The sequence below is a fragment of the Euprymna scolopes genome, chromosome 18 (genome assembly GCF_053919585.1).
Source record: "Euprymna scolopes isolate OS-2025 chromosome 18, ASM5391958v1, whole genome shotgun sequence".
NCBI lineage: Eukaryota > Metazoa > Mollusca > Cephalopoda > Sepiida > Sepiolidae > Euprymna > Euprymna scolopes.
Window position 1 is genome coordinate 105927038 of NC_136499.1, and position 27651 is coordinate 105954688.

A 27651-nucleotide genomic window follows, 5' to 3' on the forward strand; every position below is an offset into this window, starting at 1 on the left:
AAATATTTTCTCTCTTATCTATATAAATAAAATGAACTCATTTTTTCCCGTGGGATTTTGACCTTAATAGGATTAAAAATCAAGATATTTCATGCAAATACATTTATGCACAAACGGCAGAACAATATCTGAGGTTTGTTATAGGCTTATTAGTTCTCAAATTCCTCGATAATCTTAGATTTCTATACTTTTTCTGCTGAGAAATCACGGCCAAAATCGGTTAAGATCAATGGAAGTGGTAAAATATTTTCTCTCTAATAAATTCCCCCCCCCCTGCCACCACTTAACACCGTTTGGAGATCGTTTACAAGGAACAGTTGAGAAGAGAACACCGGTTTGGCTTCGTAGTTCTATCATGTTAAGTTATTTAAAATCACTGGACTAAGTTGCAGTGCTCTGTGGCGTAGTGGTTAGGTTGCTGGACAATTCACATTATATTTTCACGTTCGCGCCGACCTACCACAGTGTTTTTTTTTTTTTTTTTTTTTTTCCTAAACAACTGGAATGGACTTTTCTTGGTGGCCGAACTGTTAACGTTGCAGATGTTTTTTTTTTTTTTTTTTTTTTTTCACACTTTATTTTCCTACTTTTACTCATGACTCCGGGTTTGATCCTTCCTACTTACCTACCATAACATTTTTTAAAACTCCCCCCCCGTCCCGGAAACAAACACTCGGGCAACGCCGGGTACCCCCGCTAGTTGCAAATAAATTGTTGTGTCCAGTTGAGGGAGGAAATAATGATAACTTTTGTAAAATAAAATCGAGAAAAAATTAAAACCCCATGAATTGATAAAAGGGTGAGAATAATAAAGAAAACCTACCAAGACATGAATCAATCCGTGTGTAATTAGTAAATGGTGGTTAATTAATATAATTAAATTCGAGGGGCGTGCAATAAGTAATGCCCCTTACCCACTTCCATTTGTCTGATCTAGCTGAAATTTTGTATGTGCAATGATTTATATCTCTACGGGTTATGTGGCAAATTACAGCTCTGAAGTAATTGTGGTTTTTGTTTTACAGGTGTTTGAACTGAGACAGGTGTGAAATGGAGCCTGTGTAATGTTCGCTTTTTGTATTTGGAAGGACGCACACCACAGGAGACTTTTGATGAAATGAAAGAAACTTATGGTGATAATGTCCCATCATATGACCTTGTAAAACGCTGGCATCGTGAATTCAAACATGGCCGGAAGTCTGTGGAAACAGCTCTCAAACCTGGTCGCCCCCTTCTGCCATTGATGAAGCATCTTTCCGTCAAGTTGAGGCTGCCATTTTGGAAGATCGGCGCATTACTATTCGCCAAATAGTCCAAGATGTCAAGATTAGTACAGGGTCTGTGGAAACTATCATTCATGACCATTTGCATATGCATAAGGTGTCTGCCAGATGGATTCCCAGGTTGCTCACACCATTCCAGAAGCGAGAACGCGTCGAGTACTCGAGGATGAATTTGGATGAGCATCATGACTGTTCCTCACTAAGAAGATGAGTCAAAGTTTTTCAAAAGACTGATTACACAGGATGAAACCTTGGTCCATCACTATGATCCAGAGACCAAAGTCCAGTCAATGCAGTGGAAGCACTTGGACTCACCATCTCCAAAAACGGCAAGGGTGCAGCCCTCCGCTGGCAAGGTCATGTTTAGTGCCTTCTGGGACCAGGACGGAGTAATGATGACAGATATCCTGGCAAAGGGTACCACAATTACAGGAGCCTATTATGCTTCCCTTTTGAGGAAATTAAGGGAAGCTATCAAAATCAAGAAGCGGGGCAAGATCAGCAAAAGTACCCTCCTCCTGCAGGACAACGCTCTGGTCCACAACTCGCATGTCGCCAGATCAGAAGCACGGGCGTATGGTTATGAAATCCTTCCCCATCCTTTGGAGGACCAACCTGGGGTGTTCTACAAAAACGGTCTCCAGAGCTGCATCAAATGATGGGAGAAATGCATAACCCTGGGCGGTTCCTATGTAGAGAAAGACTAATAACTGTGCCAAGTATCGTTGCTCTACTGCTATGGTAAGTGGGTCAGGGACATTACTTATTGCACGCCCCTCGGATATCGGAACCGGAAAAATGTGTGCAGATTTTTCGATACCAAAAACGATTCTTTTTAAATGTCTTTTTTATTTGAATGAGTTTAAAGCAAAATCTTCCTTTGCTGATGATAATTATTTTAAGATTTTTAGCTACTAATAAAATTAAAATCGATAGATCTTCCCCCACAAGTGTATTTTTTTTTTCGTTTAGGAAAATACCTCCACATTTAGAATGCTTTTTTTTACGGTTATAGGGGTAAAATAGCAACTCTATAGTTAAATATTGAGAGATTTATAAGGAATCGGAATTGGTAATTGTATCATAATCGGGAATTTAGTATGGAATGGCTAATTGTATCAGAATTGGGAAATATTGAATTCTTCCCGTCCTCAAAACTTCTAGACGTGAGGACACTTTAGAAGAAATGCAGTAAAGTTCTTGTCTAAACTTTGTAAAAATGCCACAGCAACGTATGGAAGGCTCGAGACTACTTTTGGATCATCTTGCACGAATCAAGCATCAGTTTTTGAGTGAGATCAGAGATTCAAGGAAGGTAGGGAGCCTGTGAGGGATGATGAGAAATATGGGAGGAGTAAGGAAATCAGAACATCAGAGTTGATTGGCCAAATAAAGAATTTCATGGATAAGGACCGTCGTATGTCTATGGAGACAATAAGTGCACAGTTTGATGTCAGAGTAGAAACTGTACACACAATTATTTGCGAGGAAGTGAAGATGCAGAAGATTTGTGCGAAATTTATCCCAAAGATGCTCAGAGATCACAGACTATTTACTAAGATGGGCATCATGACTGTTCCTCACCTTCTGTATAGTTCAGACCTTGCTTCCTGTGACTTTTAGTTAGTCTAAACTCAAGGAAAATCATAGAGATAATTGAGGAGATGAAAGGGGTTGTGTCAAAGGTCATCGACACGTTCACACAAGAGGACTTCTATGGAGCCTTCCAGAAGTTGTTGGAACAGTACAACAAGTGCATTGCAGCCGGGGGAGATTACTTAGAAGGGGGCTGGAGTTTCATGTGTGTATTATCAATAGAAGTGCCCATACGAAAAATCTGGACACTAATTGAAGGCATCTCGTATCACTAAACGACAGTTTCACCAAATAAGCGTTCGATTGGGTTGCTTGATTTTAAGGATGGCCATGGAACTGTTTTGATTAATCTTCTTTTCCCGGGCAACGCCGAGACACGGGCAGCGAGTTGATAGAAAGAATTAATTATGATAATAATTAGAAAGGTCTTGATAATGTGCTTTCTTGCGACTTATGCATGAATAAGGCTTTTTAGTGAGGTATGTGTTTTCGTTATTAGTCTCGTAGACGCAAGTGCATAGTTATTTACGTGTTAACTTGATACATTTTCCTTTCATTAATAAGATACAAAATTGTAAGGAGAAATTTTCTTCCAATCATGCTGGAATTTTATGAAATAAAGCCGACATAAACTTCCTATTAATTCAGTCATGTAAATACCGCTAATAAATTGTTGTCTCCCGTTGAGTCACCAATGGAGCTCGCGTTAGATTATTTTAAAATAAACAAAATTTCAAAACAGTCTCTTTTAATCGCTTTATCTCCCTCTTTACTTCTCTTCATAACGCCTTTACTCTCCAGCTATGGGTATAACTACGATGGTGATAGTCCTTATTGTAACTACGATGACCATTCGGCTATTTTAGCAAGAACCCCCCCTCCCAAATAAAATCCCTATATCTATAAAAATGAGAATGTGTGTGTGTGTGTGTGAAGACACTCCCTACCATACTGAACGAATTTTATAATATTTTTTTATATATACTAAATGAATATTGGAGCTACTGACATGAAAGTTGGTATATAGGGTATTCAGACATGTGGAAAACCTTTTAATCATTTTTCGTCCGAAAAAAGGTCGCCAAGGGTCAACATTGAAAAATTGGTACCTGGGGGGGGGGCATCTAATTTTTAGGCAGGTCTAATCGAACTTCACCCACTGTCTTTGGGTTTTTCTTTTGATCACAGTCCAATTTTTTTTTTTCTTACAAGAAGTGACTTGTTTAGACAAATGCATAACACTCGGATACACATGTCTCAGTTTCTGTATAAATTAAAATATACTATTTATGCGTATCGTATTTTACGACCAGGCAATGTCGGGTGGCTTGCTAGTAATAAATAAATAAAAGAACAAAAATAATTTATTTTTAACTAAATACGTGTTACTAAAAGATTTTATTGTATTTTAACTTATTTTAAAGCATTTTTAAAAAGTTTTATACGTAACTCTGTTAAGTTAGAACGAAAAAATGGCTGACATTAGATAGGTATATGCAGTGTTGATTATATCTTAATAAGGTACTTGTGCAGTATAGTACTCATGTGAAAAACTAAGAAAATCCTACATGTGACGTGCGTAAAGCTTATTAAAACCGAAATCACTTTATGTATTCCAGTAGTATTACTTTTAAATGAGAAATAAGGAGCTTCTTCAGTATAGGACCCAGATGAAAAAATAACAAATTCTTACTCTAGACATACAGAAAATTACTTAAAATTGTCAAGTTCTTTTAATTTCAAAATTAGAAAAAAGTTACTTGTACAGTATAGTACCCAGGAAATAAGGGACTTGTACAGTATAGTACCCATGTGAAAAAAACAAAGAAAATCTTTACTGTGACGTACATAAGTTATCAAAACCGAAAATCATGTAATATATTCGAGTAGTAAGACATTTATATCAGAAATAAGGTGCTTCTTCACTATAGCACTCTGGTGTAAAAACAAACAAACTCTTAACTGTGACATACCGAAAAGTTGGCACGACAGAAAATTATGTAAATTATTTTAAATATGTGTTGTATATTATCCGCCCAATGCAAGGAAATTTTTTTCCATATACGTGCTGTAAATTCCCTGTCCTAGGGAAGGTACAATTATTTCATACATATGTTGTGTAATATCCGTCCTAGGATAGGTAAAATAGTGTTTTGCTCATGATGGCAAATGATACATACGCATAAAAAATTCCTCTATCCTAAAATTAGCAGGTATGTCCAAAATCAACTTCATTTTTCTCATTGTCTTATATGGTCCCGAGAAACGCCAGGTGGCCTTGCTGGTCACATAAACTTTATGTATATATATATATATATATATATTTTTTTTTAAAATTAGATTGAACTCTATATTGCACCGTGTTATTTATAAAACTTAATATACTTCCCAAAGCAAAGAATATTTTAGCATGTAATTTTTTGTGTCATAGTTAGCTGATAAATCTTAATAAAATACCCAAAGTAAAGAATATTTTAGCATGTAATTTTTGTAATTAAAATATAGAGATAATAAACCTCAAGGAAACGGACATGAAGTATAAATCATATACAAAAAAAATCTGAAGTTAACCGGGTTTTGAATTCTAACCGACAGCTTGGAAACATACTAATTAGTTCTATCGTCATTACCAACGCGCGCATAGTTATCTGATATTAAAATATACATCAAAATCATTTTTTTTTTATTTGTAGAAAATCATCAAGATGATACGCTCAACGTGGGTCTCGAACACACGACCCCGTGATTAAAAGTCTCATGCTCTAGCGACTGAGCTAGCCGGGCTGGACACGATCCCCGTTAAGGTAAACGATTAAGAATTGTACAAAAAGAAATCTAATCTATTTTCTAAAAATTTTCTTACAATCATGTTTGAATTAAATGAAATACTTTACAAATAAATCAACTTTATTAACTACTAGCATGGGCGCCCGGCGTTGCCCGGGTGTTTGGATGTGTATGCTGAGCAAAAAAAAAAAAAAAGTGGTAGTAGGAAGGCAGGCTCGAACCCGTACCGCAAAGGAGGAAAAGAACGGAGTAAAACCTAACGTTTATGCTGTTACGACCACCGCCAAACCGGAAGCGACATTTTTAAAAATTAAGGCTACATAATATAAAGGAGATATAACGTTCTAAAATATCGGCGAAAAAAGTGACCCCCCCCCCTGTAGAAAAGTGCCTAGTTGAAGGGGAAGATATTAATGTTTTTAGACAATTTTTCGATATTTGTCGTATGAAATATCGAACTTTAAAACGATACTGATCTTAAAAAAATCCGTCGCTTCTATTGAAAGTTTAAGGCAGACGTGCAAACAGACATGCATACATACATACATTTATATATTGGTAACTAAATATTTTCGACCCAAACTGATAAAAAAGCTTGCCCTATCTCTGAATACACTTTATGTAAAATTTCAAATGTTTAGACCAGAAATTGTGTGAGTAATTTGGTATAGACCGCAGACGTCAATTTTTTTAAAAATTTGACCCCTATTATGACCCCTTAAAATTTACAGTTTCGGGCTCAAATCACTTTATTAAGTTAGATCCAGGTTCAAGGAACCTATATCTAAAATTTCAAGTGTCTAGACCCAAAATTGTCGGAGGAATTGGGTAGAGTTCTTAAAGGTCAAATCGTTGAAATTTGACCCGTTAACAGCCAAATTTCTGGCTGACACCCGTCACATCGATTTTCCCAAATCTCAGTACCCGGTATGTCAAATTTCGAGTCTATAGACTAAAAATTGATAGAGTTACTGCGTAGGGAAATGTACACAGACAGACGGACAGACAGACACGTTCACTTTTAAAGATATATAGATTAGCAAATACAATCAATCTAAATATCTCACTCAGCAAACAAAGATGACATAAAATTCCTAATTGATCAGTCATGGAATTTTACCTTATTGCAAATAAATTGTTGTGTCCTGTTGAGGGAGGAAATAATGATAACTTTGTAAAATAAAATCGAGAAATATCGGTACATTTTTACGACGTACCTCAGCGTATTATAGTCACCTCAACCTCAACCAACCCATGTTAAGAACAGCTTTCGGAATAAACACCCCAAACCTCGAAAGCCGTTTTTAACTTGGGGTTGTTGGGGGTGTTTATGCTGCGCTGGGGCAGGTCGTAAAACATACGAAAAATCGTTCACATTAGACGCTTACGTGAAGTTTCGATAATGTCTTTAAAATCGAAAATCAAACAGAATCTAAGCTAATAACTGTAACCAATTGTATGAAAATGTAGTGTTCAACTGAACTATATATTTGTATTACTTGCGTTTTTTGTGTAAATTTTGATTTGGGAGCGATTATTTAGACTCCACACGTGACTTGCTAACGTAAGACATTATTTTCTCGTTGTAATCTTACAGGGTTTTTTTTCTTTCTTTCTTTGTTTTTGTTTTGTTTTTTTTTTAATAAAAACACATTAGAATGATATTTTACTGAATTAGAATTCATTAATGAGATGAGTATTATTAATTCATATTATTTATTTCGGACTATTATCCTCATGTTTCTTTGATGTTGTTTCAAGATATCATGAAAATGACACAAAAGAATACGCCCAACGTGGGGCTCGAACACACGACCCCGAGATTAAGAGTCTCGTGCTCTACCGACTGAGCTAGCCGGGCTGATGAAGTCACAATCTACTTAACTAACTTCAATACAATAAGCAATACGGCACTCGCCTTACTATTGTACGATGAAAACAAACCTAATATATTTTCTCAACTTTCAGTTCAGTTTTCTCACTCAGCAAGAATAGCTGACAAACTTATTAATCCAACCAGGGAATTTAACCTTACTGCGAGAAAGTAGCTGTGTGTCCCGTTCAGTCACCTACTGGGCTCGCGTTTTTAAATAAAAATACAAATATTTAAAATAAAATAAAAACAAAATGGTCTCGTTTATTCACTATATCTTCTCCTTTTCTTCACTCCATATAACCTTTACTCTCAAGCTATGGTTATAACTACGATGGTGATATTCCCTATTGCTAAAGTTTATAATAAACTATTCAGACATTTTAAACATGACCAAAGTAAATAAATAAATAAAACAAATTATAAAATATAAGACAAATATATAATAAACAAATATTACAATAAGCAAGATAAATTACTCTTCTACCTACCTGGATACTTTTTTGTGTGTATTAACTTATTTTAAGGTTTTATTTTAGTTTATTACTTAAGTTAGAACGAGAAATATCGGAAAATTTTTACGACGTACCCCAGCTTATTATAATCACCTCAAGCACAACCTCCCCATGTTAAAAACAGCTTTCGGAATAAACACCCCGAACCTCGAAAGCTGTTTTTAACATGGGGTTGTTGGGGGTGTTTATGCTGCTCTTGGGCAGGTGGTAAAACATACGAAACATCGTTCACATTAGACGCTTACGTGAAGTTTCGATAATGTCTTTAATATCGAAGATCAAACAGAATCTAAGCTAATAACTGTAACCAATTGTATGAAAATGTAGTGTTCAACTGAACTATATATTTGTATTACTTGCATTGTTTGTGTAATTTTTGATTTGGGAGCGATTATTTAGACTCCCCACGTAACTTTCTTACGTAAGACATTATTTTCTCTTTGTAATCTTACATGTTTTTTCTTTCTTGCTTTGTTTTTATTTGTTTTTGTTTTTTTAATAAAACCACATTAAAATGATATATTACTGAATTAGAATTCATTAATGAGAGGAGTATCATTAATTCATTTTATTTATTGCGGACTATTATCCTCATCTCTCTTTGATGTTGTTTCAAGAAATCATGAATAGGCACAAAAGAATACGCCCAACGTGGGGCTGGAACCCACGACCCCGAGATTAAGAGTCTCGTGCTCTACCGACTGAGCTAGCCGGGCTAACGAAGTTATAATCTACTTAACTAACTTCAATATAATAAGTATTACGCCACTCGCCTAACTATTGTACGATGAAAACAAACCTAATATATTTTCTCAACTTTCAGTTCAGTTTTCTCACTCAGCAAGAATAGCTGACATATTTATCAATCCAACCAGGGAATTTTACCTTACTGCGAGAAAGTAGCTGTGTGTCCCGTTCAGTCACCTACTGGTCCCGCGTTTTTAAATAAAAATACAAAAATCTAAAATAAAACATTTTAAAAATGGTCTCGTTTATTCACTATATCTTCTACTTTTCTTCTATCCATTTCGCTTTTACTCTCCAGATATGGTTATAACTACGATGGTGATATTATCTATTGCTAAAATTTATAATAAACTATTCAGACATTTTAAACATGACCAAAGTAAATAAATAAATAAAACAAATTATAAAATATAAGACAAATATATAATAAATAAATATTACAATAAGCAAGATAAATTACTCTTCTACTTACCTGGATACTTTTTTGTGTGTATTAACTTATTTTAAGGTTTTATTTTAGTTTATTACTTAAGTTAGAACGAGAAATATCGGAAAATCTTTACGACGTACCCCAGCGTATTATAATCACCTCAAGCACAACCTCCCCATGTTAAAAACAGCTTTCTGAATAAACACCCCAAACCTCGATACCGTTTTTAACATGGGGTTGTTGGGGGTGTTTATGCTGCGCTGAGACAGGTGGTAAAACATACGAAAAATCGTTCACATTAGACGCTTACGTGAAGTTTCGATAATGTCTTTAATATCGAAAATCAAACAGAATCTTAGCGTGAATAACTGTAACCAATTGTATGAAAATGTAGTGTTCAACTGAACTATATATTTGTATTACTTGCGTTTTTTGTGTAATTTTTGATTTGGGAGCCATTATTTAGACTCCACACGTGACTTGCTAACGTAAGACATTATTTTCTCGTTGTAATCTTACATGTTTTTTTTCTTTCTTTCTTTGTTTTTGTTTTGTTTTTTTAATAAAAACACATTAGAATGATATTTTACTGAATTAGAATTCATTAATGAGATGAGTATTATTAATTCATTTTATTTATTGCGGACTATTATCCTCATCTTTCTTTGATGTTGTTTCAAGATATCATGAAAATGACACAAAAGAAAACGCCCAACGTGGGGCTCGAACCCACGACCCCGAGATTAAGAGTCTCGTGCTCTACCGACTGAGGTAGCCGGGCTGATAAAGTCACAATCTACTTAACTAACTTCAATACAATAAGTATTACGGCACTCGCCTAACTATTGTACGATGAAAACAAACCTAATATATTTTCTCAACTTTCAGTTCAGTTTTCTCACTCAGCAAGAATAGCTGACAAACTTATCAATCCCACCAGGGAACATTACCTTACTGCGAGAAAGTAGCTGTGTGTCCCGTTCAGTCACCTACTGGTCCCGCGTATTTAAATAAAAATGCAAAAATCTAAAATAAAAAATTTGAAAAATGGTCTCGTTTATTCACTATATCTTCTCCTTTTCTTCACTCCATTTCGCCTTTACTCTCAAGTTATGGTTATAACTACGATGGTGATATTCCCTATTGCTAAAGTTTATAATAAACTATTCAGGCATTTTAAACATGACCAAAATAAATAAATAATTATAAATAAATAAAATCAATTACCAAATATAAGACAAATATATAATGCATAAATATTACAATAAGCAAAATAAATTACTCTTCTACCTACCTGGAAGCTTTTTTGTGTCTATATAACTTATTTCAAGGTTTTATTTTAGTTTATTACTTAAGTTAGAACGAGAAATATCGGAAAATTTTTACGACGTACTCCAGCGTATTATAATCACCTCAAGCACAACCTCCCCATGTTAAGAACAGCTTTTGGAATAAACACCCCAAACCTGGAAAGCTGTTTTTAACATGGGGTTGTTGGGGGTGTTTATGCTGCTCTGGGGCAGGTCGTAAAACATACGAAAAATCGTTCACATTAGACGCTTACGTGAAGTTTCGATAATGTCTTTAATATCGAAAATCAAACAGAATCTAAGCGTGAATAACTGTAACCAATTGTATGAAAATGTAGTGTTCAACTGAGCTATATATTTTTATTACTTGCATTGTTTGTGTAATTTTTGATTTGGGAGCCATTATTTAGACTCCACACGTGACTTGCTAACGTAAGACATTATTTTCTCTTTGCAATCTTACATGTTTTTTCTTTCTTGCTTTGTTCTTTTTTTTATAAAACCACATTAAAATGATATATCACTGAATTAGAATTCATTAATGAGAGGAGTATTATTAAGTCATTTTATTTATTACGGACTATTATCCTCATCTTTCTTTGATGTTGTTTCAAGATATCATGAAAATGGCACAAAAGAATACGCCCAACGTGTGGCTCGCACCCACGACCCCGAGATTAAGAGTCTCGTGCTCTACCGACTGAGCTAGCCGGGCTGATGAAGTCACAATCTACTTAACTAACTTCAATACAATAAGTATTACGGCACTCGCCTAACTATTGTACGATGAAAACAAACCTAATATATTTTCTCAACTTTCAGTTCAGTTTTCTCACTCAGCAAGAATAGCTGACAAACTTATCAATCCAACCAGGGAACATTACCTTACTGCGAGAAAGTAGCTGTGTGTCCCGTTCAGTCACCTACTGGTCCCGCGTTTTTAAATAAAAATGCAAAAATCTAAAATAAAAAATTTAAAAAATGGTCTCGTTTATTCACTATATCTTCTCCTTTTCTTCTATCCACTTCGCTTTTACTCTCCAGCTATGGTTATAACTACGATGGTGATATTCCCTATTGCTAAAGTTTATAATAAACTATTCAGACATTTTAAACATGACCAAAGTAAATAAATAAATAAAACAAATTATAAAATATAAGACAAATATATAATAAATAAATATTACAATAAGCAAGATAAATTACTCTTCTACCTACCTGGATACTTTTTTGTGTGTATTAACTTATTTTAAGGTTTTATTTTAGTTTATTACTTAAGTTAGAACGAGAAATATCGGAAAATTTTTACGACGCACCCCAGCGTATTATAATCACCTCAAGCACAACCTCCCCATGTTAAAAACAGCTTTCGGAATAAACAACCCAAACCTCGAAAGCTGTTTTTAACATGGGGTTGTTGGGGGTGTTTATGCTGCGCTGAGGCAGGTGGTAAAACATACGAAAAATCGTTCACATTAGACGCTTACGTGAAGTTTCGATAATGTCTTTTATATCGAAAATCAAACAGAATCTAAGCTAATAACTGTAACCAATTGTATGAAAATGTAGTGTTCAACTGAACTATATATTTGTATTACTTGCGTTTTTTGTGTAATTTTTGATTTGGGAGCCATTATTTAGACTCCACACGTGACTTGCTAACGTAAGACATTATTTTCTCGTTGTAATCTTACATGTTTTTTTTTCTTTCTTTCTTTGTTTTTGTTTTGTTTTTTTAATAAAAACACATTAGAATGATATTTTACTGAATTAGAATTCATTATTGAGATGAGTATTATTAATTCATTTTATTTATTGCGGACTATTATCCTCATCTTTCTTTGGATGTTGTTTCAAGATATCATGAAAATGGCACAAAAGAATACGCCCAACGTGGGGCTCGAACCCACGACCCCGAGATTAAGAGTCTCGTGCTCTACCGACTGAGCTAGCCGGGCTGATGAAGTCACAATCTACTTAACTAACTTCAATACAATAAGTATTACGGCACTCGCCTAACTATTGTACGATGAAAACAAACCTAATATATTTTCTCAACTTTCAGTTCAGTTTTCTCACTCAGCAAGAATAGCTGACAAACTTATCAATCCAACCAGGGAACATTACCTTACTGCGAGAAAGTAGCTGTGTGTCCCGTTCAGTCACCTACTGGTCCCGCGTTTTTAAATAAAAATGCAAAAATCTAAAACAAAACATTTTAAAAATGGTCTCGTTTATTCACTATATCTTCTCCTTTTCTTCTATCCACTTCGCTTTTACTCTCCAGCTATGGTTATAACTACGATGGTGATATTCCCTATTGCTAAAGTTTATAATAAACTATTCAGACATTTTAAACATGACCAAAGTAAATAAATAAATAAAACAAATTATAAAATATAAGACAAATATATAATAAATAAATATTACAATAAGCAAGATAAATTACTCTTCTACTTACCTGGATACTTTTTTGTGTGTATTAACTTATTTTAAGGTTTTATTTTAGTTTATTACTTAAGTTAGAACGAGAAATATCGGAAAATTTTTACGACGTACCCCAGCGTATTATAATCACCTCAAGCACAACCTCCCCATGTTAAAAACAGCTTTCGGAATAAACACCCCGAACCTCGAAAGCTGTTTTTAACATGGGGTTGTTGGGGGTGTTTATGCTGCGCTGAGGCAGGTGGTAAAACATACGAAAAATCGTTCACATTAGACGCTTACGTGAAGTTTCGATAATGTCTTTAATATCGAAAATCAAACAGAATCTAAGCTAAGAACTGTAACCAATTGTATGAAAATGTAGTGTTCAATTGAGCTATATATTTTTATTACTTGCATTGTTTGTGTAATTTTTGATTTGGGAGCCATTATTTAGACTCCACACGTGACTTGCTAACGTAAGACATTATTTTCTCTTTGCAATCTTACATGTTTTTTCTTTCTTGCTTTGTTTTTTTTTTTTATAAAACCACATTAAAATGATATATCACTGAATTAGAATTCATTAATGAGAGGAGTATTATTAAGTCATTTTATTTATTGCGGACTATTATCCTCATCTTTCTTTGATGTTGTTTCAAGATATCATGAAAATGGCACAAAAGAATACGCCCAACGTGTGGCTCGCACCCACGACCCCGAGATTAAGAGTCTCGTGCTCTACCGACTGAGCTAGCCGGGCTGATAAAGTCACAATCTACTTAACTAACTTCAATACAATAAGTATTACGGCACTCGCCTAACTATTGTACGATGAAAACAAACCTAATATATTTTCTCAACTTTCAGTTCAGTTTTCTCACTCAGCAAGAATAGCTGACAAACTTATCAATCCCACCAGGGAACATTACCTTACTGCGAGAAAGTAGCTGTGTGTCCCGTTCAGTCACCTACTGGTCCCGCGTTTTTAAATAAAAATGCAAAAATCTAAAATAAAAAATTTAAAAAATGGTCTCGTTTATTCACTATATCTTCTCTTTTTCTTCACTCCATTTCGCCTTTACTCTCAAATGGTTATAACTACGATGGTGATATTCCCTATTGCTAAAGTTTATAATAAACTATTCAGACATTTGAAACATGACCAAAGTAAATAAATAAATAAAACAAATTATAAAATATAAGACAAATATATAATAAATAAATATTACAATAAGCAAGATAAATTACTCTTCTACCTACCTGGATACTTTTTTGTGTGTATTAACTTATTTTAAGGTTTTATTTTAGTTTATTACTTAAGTTAGAACGAGAAATATCGGAAAATTTTTACGACGTACCCCAGCGTATTATAATCACCTCAAGCACAACCTCCCCATGTTAAAAACAGCTTTCGGAATAAACACCCCGAACCTCGAAAGCTGTTTTTAACATGGGGTTGTTGGGGGTGTTTATGCTGCGCTGAGGCAGGTGGTAAAACATACGAAAAATCGCTCACATTAGACGCTTACGTGAAGTTTCGATAATGTCTTTAATATCGAAAATCAAACAGAATCTTAGCGTGAATAACTGTAACCAATTGTATGAAAATGTAGTGTTCAACTGAGCTATATATTTTTATTACTTGCGTTTTTTGTGTAATTTTTGATTTGGGAGCCATTATTTAGACTCCACACGTGACTTGCTAACGTAAGACATTATTTTCTCGTTGTAATCTTACATGTTTTTTTTCTTTCTTTCTTTGTTTTTGTTTTGTTTTTTTAATAAAAACACATTAGAATGATATTTTACTGAATTAGAATTCATTAATGAGATGAGTATTATTAATTCATTTTATTTATTGCGGACTATTATCCTCATCTTTCTTTGATGTTGTTTCAAGATATCATGAAAATGACACAAAAGAAAACGCCCAACGTGGGGCTCGAACCCACGACCCCGAGATTAAGAGTCTCGTGCTCTACCGACTGAGGTAGCCGGGCTGATAAAGTCACAATCTACTTAACTAACTTCAATACAATAAGTATTACGGCACTCGCCTAACTATTGTACGATGAAAACAAACCTAATATATTTTCTCAACTTTCAGTTCAGTTTTCTCACTCAGCAAGAATAGCTGACAAACTTATCAATCCCACCAGGGAACATTACCTTACTGCGAGAAAGTAGCTGTGTGTCCCGTTCAGTCACCTACTGGTCCCGCGTATTTAAATAAAAATGCAAAAATCTAAAATAAAAAATTTGAAAAATGGTCTCGTTTATTCACTATATCTTCTCCTTTTCTTCACTCCATTTCGCCTTTACTCTCAAGCTATGGTTATAACTACGATGGTGATATTCCCTATTGCTAAAGTTTATAATAAACTATTCAGGCATTTTAAACATGACCAAAATAAATAAATAATTATAAATAAATAATATCAATTACCAAATATAAGACAAATATATAATGCATAAATATTACAATAAGCAAAATAAATTACTCTTCTACCTACCTGGAAGCTTTTTTGTGTCTATATAACTTATTTCAAGGTTTTATTTTAGTTTATTACTTAAGTTAGAACGAGAAATATCGGAAAATTTTTACGACGTACTCCAGCGTATTATAATCACCTCAAGCACGACCTCCCCATGTTAAGAACAGCTTTCGGAATAAACACCCCAAACCTCGATACCGTTTTTAACATGGGGTTGTTGGGGGTGTTTATGCTGCTCTGGGGCAGGTCGTAAAACATACGAAAAATCGTTCACATTAGACGCTTACGTGAAGTTTCGATAATGTCTTTAATATCGAAAATCAAACAGAATCTAAGCGTGAATAACTGTAACCAATTGTATGAAAATGTAGTGTTCAACTGAGCTATATATTTTTATTACTTGCATTGTTTGTGTAATTTTTGATTTGGGAGCCATTATTTAGACTCCACACGTGACTTGCTAACGTAAGACATTATTTTCTCTTTGCAATCTTACATGTTTTTTCTTTCTTGCTTTGTTTTTTTTTTTTATAAAACCACATTAAAATGATATATCACTGAATTAGAATTCATTAATGAGAGGAGTATTATTAAGTCATTTTATTTATTGCGGACTATTATCCTCATCTTTCTTTGATGTTGTTTCAAGATATCATGAAAATGGCACAAAAGAATACGCCCAACGTGTGGCTCGCACCCACGACCCCGAGATTAAGAGTCTCGTGCTCTACCGACTGAGCTAGCCGGGCTGATGAAGTCACAATCTACTTAACTAACTTCAATACAATAAGTATTACGGCACTCGCCTAACTATTGTACGATGAAAACAAACCTAATATATTTTCTCAACTTTCAGTTCAGTTTTCTCACTCAGCAAGAATAGCTGACAAACTTATCAATCCAACCAGGGAACATTACCTTACTGCGAGAAAGTAGCTGTGTGTCCCGTTCAGTCACCTACTGGTCCCGCGTTTTTAAATAAAAATGCCGAAATCTAAAAAAAAAAATTTAAAAAATGGTCTCGTTTATTCACTATATCTTCTCCTTTTCTTCTATCCACTTCGCTTTTACTCTCCAGCTATGGTTATAACTACGATGGTGATATTCCCTATTGCTAAAGTTTATAATAAACTATTCAGACATTTTAAACATGACCAAAGTAAATAAATAAATAAAACAAATTATAAAATATAAGACAAATATATAATAAATAAATATTACAATAAGCAAGATAAATTACTCTTCTACCTACCTGGATACTTTTTTGTGTGTATTAACTTATTTTAAGGTTTTATTTTAGTTTATTACTTAAGTTAGAACGAGAAATATCGGAAAATTTTTACGACGTACCCCAGCGTATTATAATCACCTCAAGCACAACCTCCCCATGTTAAAAACAGCTTTCGGAATAAACACCCCGAACCTCGAAAGCTGTTTTTAACATGGGGTTGTTGGGGGTGTTTATGCTGCGCTGAGGCAGGTGGTAAAACATACGAAAAATCGTTCACATTAGACGCTTACGTGAAGTTTCGATAATGTCTTTAATATCGAAAATCAAACAGAATCTAAGCTAATAACTGTAACCAATTGTATGAAAATGTAGTGTTCAACTGAACTATATATTTGTATTACTTGCGTTTTTTGTGTAATTTTTGATTTGGGAGCCATTATTTAGACTCCACACGTGACTTGCTAACGTAAGACATTATTTTCTCGTTGTAATCTTACATGTTTTTTTTTCTTTCTTTCTTTGTTTTTGTTTTGTTTTTTTAATAAAAACACATTAGAATGATATTTTACTGAATTAGAATTCATTAATAAGATGAGTATTATTAATTCATTTTATTTATTGCGGACTATTATCCTCATCTTTCTTTGATGTTGTTTCAAGATATCATGAAAATGACACAACAGAATACGCCCAACGTGGGGCTCGAACCCACGACCCCGAGATTAAGAGTCTCGTGCTCTACCGACTGAGCTAGCCGGGCTGATGAAGTCACAATCTACTTAACTAACTTCAATACAATAAGTATTACGGCACTCGCCTAACTATTGTACGATGAAAACAAACCTAATATATTTTCTCAACTTTCAGTTCAGTTTTCTCACTCAGCAAGAATAGCTGACAAACTTATCAATCCAACCAGGGAACATTACCTTACTGCGAGAAAGTAGCTGTGTGTCCCGTTCAGTCACCTACTGGTCCCGCGTTTTTAAATAAAAATGCAAAAATCTAAAATAAAACATTTTAAAAATGGTCTCGTTTATTCACTATATCTTCTCCTTTTCTTCTATCCACTTCGCTTTTACTCTCCAGCTATGGTTATAACTACGATGGTGATATTCCCTATTGCTAAAGTTTATAATAAACTATTCAGACATTTTAAACATGACCAAAGTAAATAAATAAATAAAACAAATTATAAAATACAAGACAAATATATAATAAATAAATATTACAATAAGCAAGATAAATTACTCTTCTACCTACCTGGATACTTTTTTGTGTGTATTAACTTATTTTAAGGTTTTATTTTAGTTTATTACTTAAGTTAGAACGAGAAATATCGGAAAATTTTTACGACGCACCCCAGCGTATTATAATCACCTCAAGCACAACCTCCCCATGTTAAAAACAGCTTTCGGAATAAACAACCCAAACCTCGAAAGCTGTTTTTAACATGGGGTTGTTGGGGGTGTTTTGCTGCGCTGAGGCAGGTGGTAAAACATACGAAAAATCGTTCACATTAGACGCTTACGTGAAGTTTCGATAATGTCTTTAATATCGAAAATCAAACAGAATCTAAGCTAATAACTGTAACCAATTGTATGAAAATGTAGTGTTCAACTGAACTATATATTTGTATTACTTGCGTTTTTTGTGTAATTTTTGATTTGGGAGCCATTATTTAGACTCCACATGTGACTTGCTAACGTAAGACATTATTTTCTCGTTGTAATCTTACATCTATTTTTTCTTTCTTTCTTTGTTTTTGTTTTGTTTTTTTAATAAAAACACATTAGAATGATATTTTACTGAATTAGAATTCATTAATGAGATGAGTATTATTAATTCATTTTATTTATTGCGGACTATTATCCTCATCTTTCTTTGATGTTGTTTCAAGATATCATGAAAATGGCACAAAAGAATACGCCCAACGTGGGGCTCGAACCCACGACCCCGAGATTAAGAGTCTCGTGCTCTACCGACTGAGCTAGCCGGGCAGATGAAGTCACAATCTACTTAACTAACTTCAATACAATAAGTATTACGGCACTCGCCTAACTATTGTACGATGAAAACAAACCTAATATATTTTCTCAACTTTCAGTTCAGTTTTCTCACTCAGCAAGAATAGCTGACAAACTTATCAATCCAACCAGGGAACATTACCTTACTGCGAGAAAGTAGCTGTGTGTCCCGTTCAGTCACCTACTGGTCCCGCGTTTTTAAATAAAAATGCAAAAATCTAAAATAAAACATTTTAAAAATGGTCTCGTTTATTCACTATATCTTCTCCTTTTCTTCTATCCACTTCGCTTTTACTCTCCAGCTATGGTTAAAACTACGATGGCGATATTCCCTATTGCTAAAGTTTATAATAAACTATTCAGACATTTTAAACATGACCAAATAAAATAAATAAATAAAACAAATTATAAAATATAAGACAAATATATAATAAATAAATATTACAATAAGCAAGATAAATTACTCTTCTACCTACCTGGATACTTTTTTGTGTGTATTAACTTATTTTAAGGTTTTATTTTAGTTTATTACTTAAGTTAGAACGAGAAATATCGGAAAATTTTTACGACGTACCCCAGCGTATTATAATCACCTCAAGCACAACCTCCCCATGTTAAAAACAGCTTTCGGAATAAACACCCCGAACCTCGAAAGCTGTTTTTAACATGGGGTTGTTGGGGGTGTTTATGCTGCGCTGAGGCAGGTGGTAAAACATACGAAAAATCGTTCACATTAGACGCTTACGTGAAGTTTCGATAATGTCTTTAATATCGAAAATCAAACAGAATCTAAGCTAATAACTGTAACCAATTGTATGAAAATGTAGTGTTCAACTGAACTATATATTTGTATTACTTGCGTTTTTTGTGTAATTTTTGATTTGGGAGCCATTATTTAGACTCCACACGTGACTTGCTAACGTAAGACATTATTTTCTCGTTGTAATCTTACATGTTTTTTTTTCTTTCTTTCTTTGTTTTTGTTTTGTTTTTTTAATAAAAACACATTAGAATGATATTTTACTGAATTAGAATTCATTAATGAGATGAGTATTATTAATTCATTTTATTTATTGCGGACTATTATCCTCATCTTTCTTTGATGTTGTTTCAAGATATCATGAAAATGACACAACAGAATACGCCCAACGTGGGGCTCGAACCCACGACCCCGAGATTAAGAGTCTCGTGCTCTACCGACTGAGCTAGCCGGGCTGATGAAGTCACAATCTACTTAACTAACTTCAATACAATAAGTATTACGGCACTCGCCTAACTATTGTACGATGAAAACAAACCTAATATATTTTCTCAACTTTCAGTTCAGTTTTCTCACTCAGCAAGAATAGCTGACAAACTTATCAATCCAACCAGGGAACATTACCTTACTGCGAGAAAGTAGCTGTGTGTCCCGTTCAGTCACCTACTGGTCCCGCGTTTTTAAATAAAAATGCAAAAATCTAAAACAAAACATTTTAAAAATGGTCTCGTTTATTCACTATATCTTCTCCTTTTCTTCTATCCACTTCGCTTTTACTCTCCAGCTATGGTTATAACTACGATGGTGATATTCCCTATTGCTAAAGTTTATAATAAACTATTCAGACATTTTAAACATGACCAAAGTAAATAAATAAATAAAACAAATTATAAAATATAAGACAAATATATAATAAATAAATATTACAATAAGCAAGATAAATTACTCTTCTACCTACCTGGATACTTTTTTGTGTGTATTAACTTATTTTAAGGTTTTATTTTAGTTTATTACTTAAGTTAGAACGAGAAATATCGGAAAATTTTTACGACGTACCCCAGCGTATTATAATCACCTCAAGCACAACCTCCCCATGTTAAAAACAGCTTTCGGAATAAACACCCCGAACCTCGAAAGCTGTTTTTAACATGGGGTTGTTGGGGGTGTTTATGCTGCGCTGAGGCAGGTGGTAAAACATACGAAAAATCGTTCACATTAGACGCTTACGTGAAGTTTCGATAATGTCTTTAATATCGAAAATCAAACAGAATCTAAGCTAATAACTGTAACCAATTGTATGAAAATGTAGTGTTCAACTGAACTATATATTTGTATTACTTGGGTTTTTTGTGTAATTTTTGATTTGGGAGCCATTATTTAGACTCCACACGTGACTTGCTAACGTAAGACATTATTTTCTCGTTGTAATCTTACATGTTTTTTTTTCTTTCTTTCTTTGTTTTTGTTTTGTTTTTTTTTAATAAAAACACATTAGAATGATATTTTACTGAATTAGAATTCATTAATGAGATGAGTATTATTAATTCATTTTATTTATTGCGGACTATTATCCTCATCTTTCTTTGATGTTGTTTCAAGATATCATGAAAATGGCACAAAAGAATACGCCCAACGTGGGGCTCGAACCCACGACCCCGAGATTAAGAGTCTCGTGCTCTACCGACTGAGCTAGCCGGGCTGATGAAGTCACAATCTACTTAACTAACTTCAATACAATAAGTATTACGGCACTCGCCTAACTATTGTACGATGAAAACAAACCTAATATATTTTCTCAACTTTCAGTTCAGTTTTCTCACTCAGCAAGAATAGCTGACAAACTTATCAATCCAACCAGGGAACATTACCTTACTGCGAGAAAGTAGCTGTGTGTCCCGTTCAGTCACCTACTGGTCCCGCGTTTTTAAATAAAAATGCAAAAATCTAAAATAAAAAATTTAAAAAATGGTCTCGTTTATTCACTATATCTTCTCCTTTTCTTCACTCCATTTCGCCTTTACTCTCAAATGGTTATAACTACGATGGTGATATTCCCTATTGCTAAAGTTTATAATAAACTATTCAGACATTTTAAACATGACCAAAGTAAATAAATAAATAAAACAAATTATAAAATACAAGACAAATATATAATAAATAAATATTACAATAAGCAAGATAAATTACTCTTCTACCTACCTGGATACTTTTTTGTGTGTATTAACTTATTTTAAGGTTTTATTTTAGTTTATTACTTAAGTTAGAACGAGAAATATCGGAAAATTTTTACGACGTACCCCAGCGTATTATAATCACCTCAAGCACAACCTCCCCATGTTAAAAACAGCTTTCGGAATAAACAACCCAAACCTCGAAAGCTGTTTTTAACATGGGGTTGTTGGGGGTGTTTATGCTGCGCTGAGGCAGGTGGTAAAACATACGAAAAATCGTTCACATTAGACGCTTACGTGAAGTTTCGATAATGTCTTTAATATCGAAAATCAAACAGAATCTAAGCTAATAACTGTAACCAATTGTATGAAAATGTAGTGTTCAACTGAACTATATATTTGTATTACTTGCGTTTTTTGTGTAATTTTTGATTTGGGAGCCATTATTTAGACTCCACACGTGACTTGCTAACCGTAAGACATTATTTTCTCGTTGTAATCTTACATGTTTTTTTTTTCTTTCTTTCTTTGTTTTTGTTTTGTTTTTTTAATAAAAACACATTAGAATGATATTTTACTGAATTAGAATTCATTAATGAGATGAGTATTATTAATTCATTTTATTTATTGCGGACTATTATCCTCATCTTTCTTTGATGTTGTTTCAAGATATCATGAAAATGGCACAAAAGAATACGCCCAACGTGGGGCTCGAACCCACGACCCCGAGATTAAGAGTCTCGTGCTCTACCGACTGAGCTAGCCGGGCTGATGAAGTCACAATCTACTTAACTAACTTCAATACAATAAGTATTACGGCACTCGCCTAACTATTGTACGATGAAAACAAACCTAATATATTTTCTCAACTTTCAGTTCAGTTTTCTCACTCAGCAAGAATAGCTGACAAACTTATCAATCCAACCAGGGAACATTACCTTACTGCGAGAAAGTAGCTGTGTGTCCCGTTCAGTCACCTACTGGTCCCGCGTTTTTAAATAAAAATGCAAAAATCTAAAATAAAACATTTTAAAAATGGTCTCGTTTATTCACTATATCTTCTCCTTTTCTTCTATCCACTTCGCTTTTACTCTCCAGCTATGGTTATAACTACGATGGTGATATTCCCTATTGCTAAAGTTTATAATAAACTATTCAGACATTTTAAACATGACCAAAGTAAATAAATAAATAAAACAAATTATAAAATACAAGACAAATATATAATAAATAAATATTACAATAAGCAAGATAAATTACTCTTCTACCTACCTGGATACTTTTTTGTGTGTATTAACTTATTTTAAGGTTTTATTTTAGTTTATTACTTAAGTTAGAACGAGAAATATCGGAAAATTTTTACGACGCACCCCAGCGTATTATAATCACCTCAAGCACAACCTCCCCATGTTAAAAACAGCTTTCGGAATAAACAACCCAAACCTCGAAAGCTGTTTTTAACATGGGGTTGTTGGGGGTGTTTATGCTGCGCTGAGGCAGGTGGTAAAACATACGAAAAATCGTTCACATTAGACGCTTACGTGAAGTTTCGATAATGTCTTTAATATCGAAAATCAAACAGAATCTAAGCTAATAACTGTAACCAATTGTATGAAAATGTAGTGTTCAACTGAACTATATATTTGTATTACTTGCGTTTTTTGTGTAATTTTTGATTTGGGAGCCATTATTTAGACTCCACACGTGACTTGCTAACGTAAGACATTACTTTCTCGTTGTAATCTTACATGTTTTTTTTCTTTCTTTCTTTGTTTTTTTTTTTTTTTTTTAATAAAAACACATTAGAATGATATTTTACTGAATTAGAATTCATTAATGAGATGAGTATTATTAATTCATTTTATTTATTGCGGACTATTATCCTCATCTTTCTTTGATGTTGTTTCAAGATATCATGAAAATGACACAAAAGAATACGCCCAACGTGGGGCTCGAACCCACGACCCCGAGATTAAGAGTCTCGTGCTCTACCGACTGAGCTAGCCGGGCTGATGAAGTCACAATCTACTTAACTAACTTCAATACAATAAGTATTACGGCACTCGCCTAACTATTGTACGATGAAAACAAACCTAATATATTTTCTCAACTTTCAGTTCAGTTTTCTCACTCAGCAAGAATAGCTGACAAACTTATCAATCCAACCAGGGAACATTACCTTACTGCGAGAAAGTAGCTGTGTGTCCCGTTCAGTCACCTACTGGTCCCGCGTTTTTAAATAAAAATGCAAAAATCTAAAACAAAACATTTTAAAAATGGTCTCGTTTATTCACTATATCTTCTCCTTTTCTTCTATCCACTTCGCTTTTACTCTCCAGCTATGGTTATAACTACGATGGTGATATTCCCTATTGCTAAAGTTTATAATAAACTATTCAGACATTTTAAACATGACCAAAGTAAATAAATAAATAAAACAAATTATAAAATACAAGACAAATATATAATAAATAAATATTACAATAAGCAAGATAAATTACTCTTCTACCTACCTGGATACTTTTTTGTGTGTATTAACTTATTTTAAGGTTTTATTTTAGTTTATTACTTAAGTTAGAACGAGAAATATCGGAAAATTTTTACGACGTACCCCAGCGTATTATAATCACCTCAAGCACAACCTCCCCATGTTAAAAACAGCTTTCGGAATAAACACCCCGAACCTCGAAAGCTGTTTTTAACATGGGGTTGTTGGGGGTGTTTATGCTGCGCTGAGGCAGGTGGTAAAACATACGAAAAATCGTTCACATTAGACGCTTACGTGAAGTTTCGATAATGTCTTTAATATCGAAAATCAAACAGAATCTAAGCTAATAACTGTAACCAATTGTATGAAAATGTAGTGTTCAACTGAACTATATATTTGTATTACTTGCGTTTTTTGTGTAATTTTTGATTTGGGAGCCATTATTTAGACTCCACACGTGACTTGCTAACCGTAAGACATTATTTTCTCGTTGTAATCTTACATGTTTTTTTTTCTTTCTTTCTTTGTTTTTGTTTTGTTTTTTTAATAAAAACACATTAGAATGATATTTTACTGAATTAGAATTCATTAATGAGATGAGTATTATTAATTCATTTTATTTATTGCGGACTATTATCCTCATCTTTCTTTGATGTTGTTTCAAGATATCATGAAAATGGCACAAAAGGATACGCCCAACGTGGGGCTCGAACCGACGACCCCGAGATTAAGAGTCTCGTGCTCTACCGACTGAGCTAGCCGGGCTGATGAAGTCACAATCTACTTAACTAACTTCAATACAATAAGTATTACGGCACTCGCCTAACTATTGTACGATGAAAACAAACCTAATATATTTTCTCAACTTTCAGTTCAGTTTTCTCACTCAGCAAGAATAGCTGACAAACTTATCAATCCAACCAGGGAACATTACCTTACTGCGAGAAAGTAGCTGTGTGTCCCGTTCAGTCACCTACTGGTCCCGCGTTTTTAAATAAAAATGCAAAAATCTAAAATAAAAAATTTAAAAAATGGTCTCGTTTATTCACTATATCTTCTCCTTTTCTTCTATCCACTTCGCTTTTACTCTCCAGCTATGGTTATAACTACGATGGTGATATTCCCTATTGCTAAAGTTTATAATAAACTATTCAGACATTTTAAACATGACCAAAGTAAATAAATAAATAAAACAAATTATAAAATACAAGACAAATATATAATAAATAAATATTACAATAAGCAAGATAAATTACTCTTCTACCTACCTGGATACTTTTTTGTGTGTATTAACTTATTTTAAGGTTTTATTTTAGTTTATTACTTAAGTTAGAACGAGAAATATCGGAAAATTTTTACGACGCACCCCAGCGTATTATAATCACCTCAAGCACAACCTCCCCATGTTAAAAACAGCTTTCGGAATAAACAACCCAAACCTCGAAAGCTGTTTTTAACATGGGGTTGTTGGGGGTGTTTATGCTGCGCTGAGGCAGGTGGTAAAACATACGAAAAATCGTTCACATTAGACGCTTACGTGAAGTTTCGATAATGTCTTTAATATCGAAAATCAAACAGAATCTAAGCTAATAACTGTAACCAATTGTATGAAAATGTAGTGTTCAACTGAACTATATATTTGTATTACTTGCGTTTTTTGTGTAATTTTTGATTTGGGAGCCATTATTTAGACTCCACACGTGACTTGCTAACGTAAGACATTATTTTCTCGTTGTAATCTTACATGTTTTTTTTCTTTCTTTCTTTGTTTTTTTTTTTTTTTTTTTTTGATAAAAACACATTAGAATGATATTTTACTGAATTAGAATTCATTAATGAGATGAGTATTATTAATTCATTTTATTTATTGCGGACTATTATCCTCATCTTTCTTTGATGTTGTTTCAAGATATCATGAAAATGACACAAAAGAATACGCCCAACGTGGGGCTCGAACCCACGACCCCGAGATTAAGAGTCTCGTGCTCTACCGACTGAGCTAGCCGGGCTGATGAAGTCACAATCTACTTAACTAACTTCAATACAATAAGTATTACGGCACTCGCCTAACTATTGTACGATGAAAACAAACCTAATATATTTTCTCAACTTTCAGTTCAGTTTTCTCACTCAGCAAGAATAGCTGACAAACTTATCAATCCAACCAGGGAACATTACCTTATTGCGAGAAAGTAGCTGTGTGTCCCGTTCAGTCACCTACTGGTCCCGCGTTTTTAAATAAAAATGCAAAAATCTAAAATAAAACATTTTAAAAATGGTCTCGTTTATTCACTATATCTTCTCCTTTTCTTCTATCCACTTCGCTTTTACTCTCCAGCTATGGTTATAACTACGATGGTGATATTCCCTATTGCTAAAGTTTATAATAAACTATTCAGACATTTTAAACATGACCAAAGTAAATAAATAAATAAAACAAATTATAAAATACAAGACAAATATATAATAAATAAATATTACAATAAGCAAGATAAATTACTCTTCTACCTACCTGGATACTTTTTTGTGTGTATTAACTTATTTTAAGGTTTTATTTTAGTTTATTACTTAAGTTAGAACGAGAAATATCGGAAAATTTTTACGACGCACCCCAGCGTATTATAATCACCTCAAGCACAACCTCCCCATGTTAAAAACAGCTTTCGGAATAAACAACCCAAACCTCGAAAGCTGTTTTTAACATGGGGTTGTTGGGGGTGTTTTGCTGCGCTGAGGCAGGTGGTAAAACATACGAAAAATCGTTCACATTAGACGCTTACGTGAAGTTTCGATAATGTCTTTAATATCGAAAATCAAACAGAATCTAAGCTAATAACTGTAACCAATTGTATGAAAATGTAGTGTTCAACTGAACTATATATTTGTATTACTTGCGTTTTTTGTGTAATTTTTGATTTGGGAGCCATTATTTAGACTCCACATGTGACTTGCTAACGTAAGACATTATTTTCTCGTTGTAATCTTACATGTTTTTTTTCTTTCTTTCTTTGTTTTTTTTTTTTTTTTTAATAAAAACACATTAGAATGATATTTTACTGAATTAGAATTCATTAATGAGATGAGTATTATTAATTCATTTTATTTATTGCGGACTATTATCCTCATCTTTCTTTGATGTTGTTTCAAGATATCATGAAAATGACACAAAAGAATACGCCCAACGTGGGGCTCGAACCGACGACCCCGAGATTAAGAGTCTCGTGCTCTACCGACTGAGCTAGCCGGGCTGATGAAGTCACAATCTACTTAACTAACTTCAATACAATAAGTATTACGGCACTCGCCTAACTATTGTACGATGAAAACAAACCTAATATATTTTCTCAACTTTCAGTTCAGTTTTCTCACTCAGCAAGAATAGCTGACAAACTTATCAATCCAACCAGGGAACATTACCTTACTGCGAGAAAGTAGCTGTGTGTCCCGTTCAGTCACCTACTGGTCCCGCGTTTTTAAATAAAAATGCAAAAATCTAAAACAAAACATT

At 33.7% G+C, this 27651-nt stretch overlaps 17 non-coding genes across 17 annotated transcripts; all 17 read right to left on the reverse strand.

Annotated features, from left to right (window-relative positions):
* Positions 1 to 7454: 7454 nt before the first annotated feature.
* Trnak-cuu (transfer RNA lysine (anticodon CUU)) lies at positions 7455 to 7527 on the reverse strand. The gene has a single exon. It is a non-coding gene; the product is annotated as a tRNA-Lys (tRNA).
* A 1170-nt stretch (positions 7528 to 8697) lies between these two features.
* Trnak-cuu (transfer RNA lysine (anticodon CUU)) lies at positions 8698 to 8770 on the reverse strand. Its single transcript has one exon. It is a non-coding gene; the product is annotated as a tRNA-Lys (tRNA).
* Positions 8771 to 9939: 1169 nt separating this feature from the next.
* Positions 9940 to 10012, reverse strand: Trnak-cuu (transfer RNA lysine (anticodon CUU)). The gene has a single exon. It is a non-coding gene; the product is annotated as a tRNA-Lys (tRNA).
* A 1171-nt stretch (positions 10013 to 11183) lies between these two features.
* Positions 11184 to 11256, reverse strand: Trnak-cuu (transfer RNA lysine (anticodon CUU)). Its single transcript has one exon. It is a non-coding gene; the product is annotated as a tRNA-Lys (tRNA).
* Positions 11257 to 12426: 1170 nt separating this feature from the next.
* Positions 12427 to 12499, reverse strand: Trnak-cuu (transfer RNA lysine (anticodon CUU)). The gene has a single exon. It is a non-coding gene; the product is annotated as a tRNA-Lys (tRNA).
* A 1159-nt stretch (positions 12500 to 13658) lies between these two features.
* On the reverse strand, positions 13659 to 13731 carry Trnak-cuu (transfer RNA lysine (anticodon CUU)). The gene has a single exon. It is a non-coding gene; the product is annotated as a tRNA-Lys (tRNA).
* Positions 13732 to 14898: 1167 nt separating this feature from the next.
* Trnak-cuu (transfer RNA lysine (anticodon CUU)) lies at positions 14899 to 14971 on the reverse strand. The gene has a single exon. It is a non-coding gene; the product is annotated as a tRNA-Lys (tRNA).
* A 1171-nt stretch (positions 14972 to 16142) lies between these two features.
* Positions 16143 to 16215, reverse strand: Trnak-cuu (transfer RNA lysine (anticodon CUU)). The gene has a single exon. It is a non-coding gene; the product is annotated as a tRNA-Lys (tRNA).
* A 1169-nt stretch (positions 16216 to 17384) lies between these two features.
* Positions 17385 to 17457, reverse strand: Trnak-cuu (transfer RNA lysine (anticodon CUU)). The gene has a single exon. It is a non-coding gene; the product is annotated as a tRNA-Lys (tRNA).
* Positions 17458 to 18624: 1167 nt separating this feature from the next.
* Trnak-cuu (transfer RNA lysine (anticodon CUU)) lies at positions 18625 to 18697 on the reverse strand. Its single transcript has one exon. It is a non-coding gene; the product is annotated as a tRNA-Lys (tRNA).
* Positions 18698 to 19866: 1169 nt separating this feature from the next.
* On the reverse strand, positions 19867 to 19939 carry Trnak-cuu (transfer RNA lysine (anticodon CUU)). Its single transcript has one exon. It is a non-coding gene; the product is annotated as a tRNA-Lys (tRNA).
* A 1171-nt stretch (positions 19940 to 21110) lies between these two features.
* Trnak-cuu (transfer RNA lysine (anticodon CUU)) lies at positions 21111 to 21183 on the reverse strand. Its single transcript has one exon. It is a non-coding gene; the product is annotated as a tRNA-Lys (tRNA).
* Positions 21184 to 22351: 1168 nt separating this feature from the next.
* Trnak-cuu (transfer RNA lysine (anticodon CUU)) lies at positions 22352 to 22424 on the reverse strand. The gene has a single exon. It is a non-coding gene; the product is annotated as a tRNA-Lys (tRNA).
* A 1168-nt stretch (positions 22425 to 23592) lies between these two features.
* Positions 23593 to 23665, reverse strand: Trnak-cuu (transfer RNA lysine (anticodon CUU)). The gene has a single exon. It is a non-coding gene; the product is annotated as a tRNA-Lys (tRNA).
* Positions 23666 to 24835: 1170 nt separating this feature from the next.
* Trnak-cuu (transfer RNA lysine (anticodon CUU)) lies at positions 24836 to 24908 on the reverse strand. The gene has a single exon. It is a non-coding gene; the product is annotated as a tRNA-Lys (tRNA).
* Positions 24909 to 26079: 1171 nt separating this feature from the next.
* Positions 26080 to 26152, reverse strand: Trnak-cuu (transfer RNA lysine (anticodon CUU)). Its single transcript has one exon. It is a non-coding gene; the product is annotated as a tRNA-Lys (tRNA).
* Positions 26153 to 27318: 1166 nt separating this feature from the next.
* Positions 27319 to 27391, reverse strand: Trnak-cuu (transfer RNA lysine (anticodon CUU)). Its single transcript has one exon. It is a non-coding gene; the product is annotated as a tRNA-Lys (tRNA).
* Between the last annotated feature and the right edge of the window lie 260 nt (positions 27392 to 27651).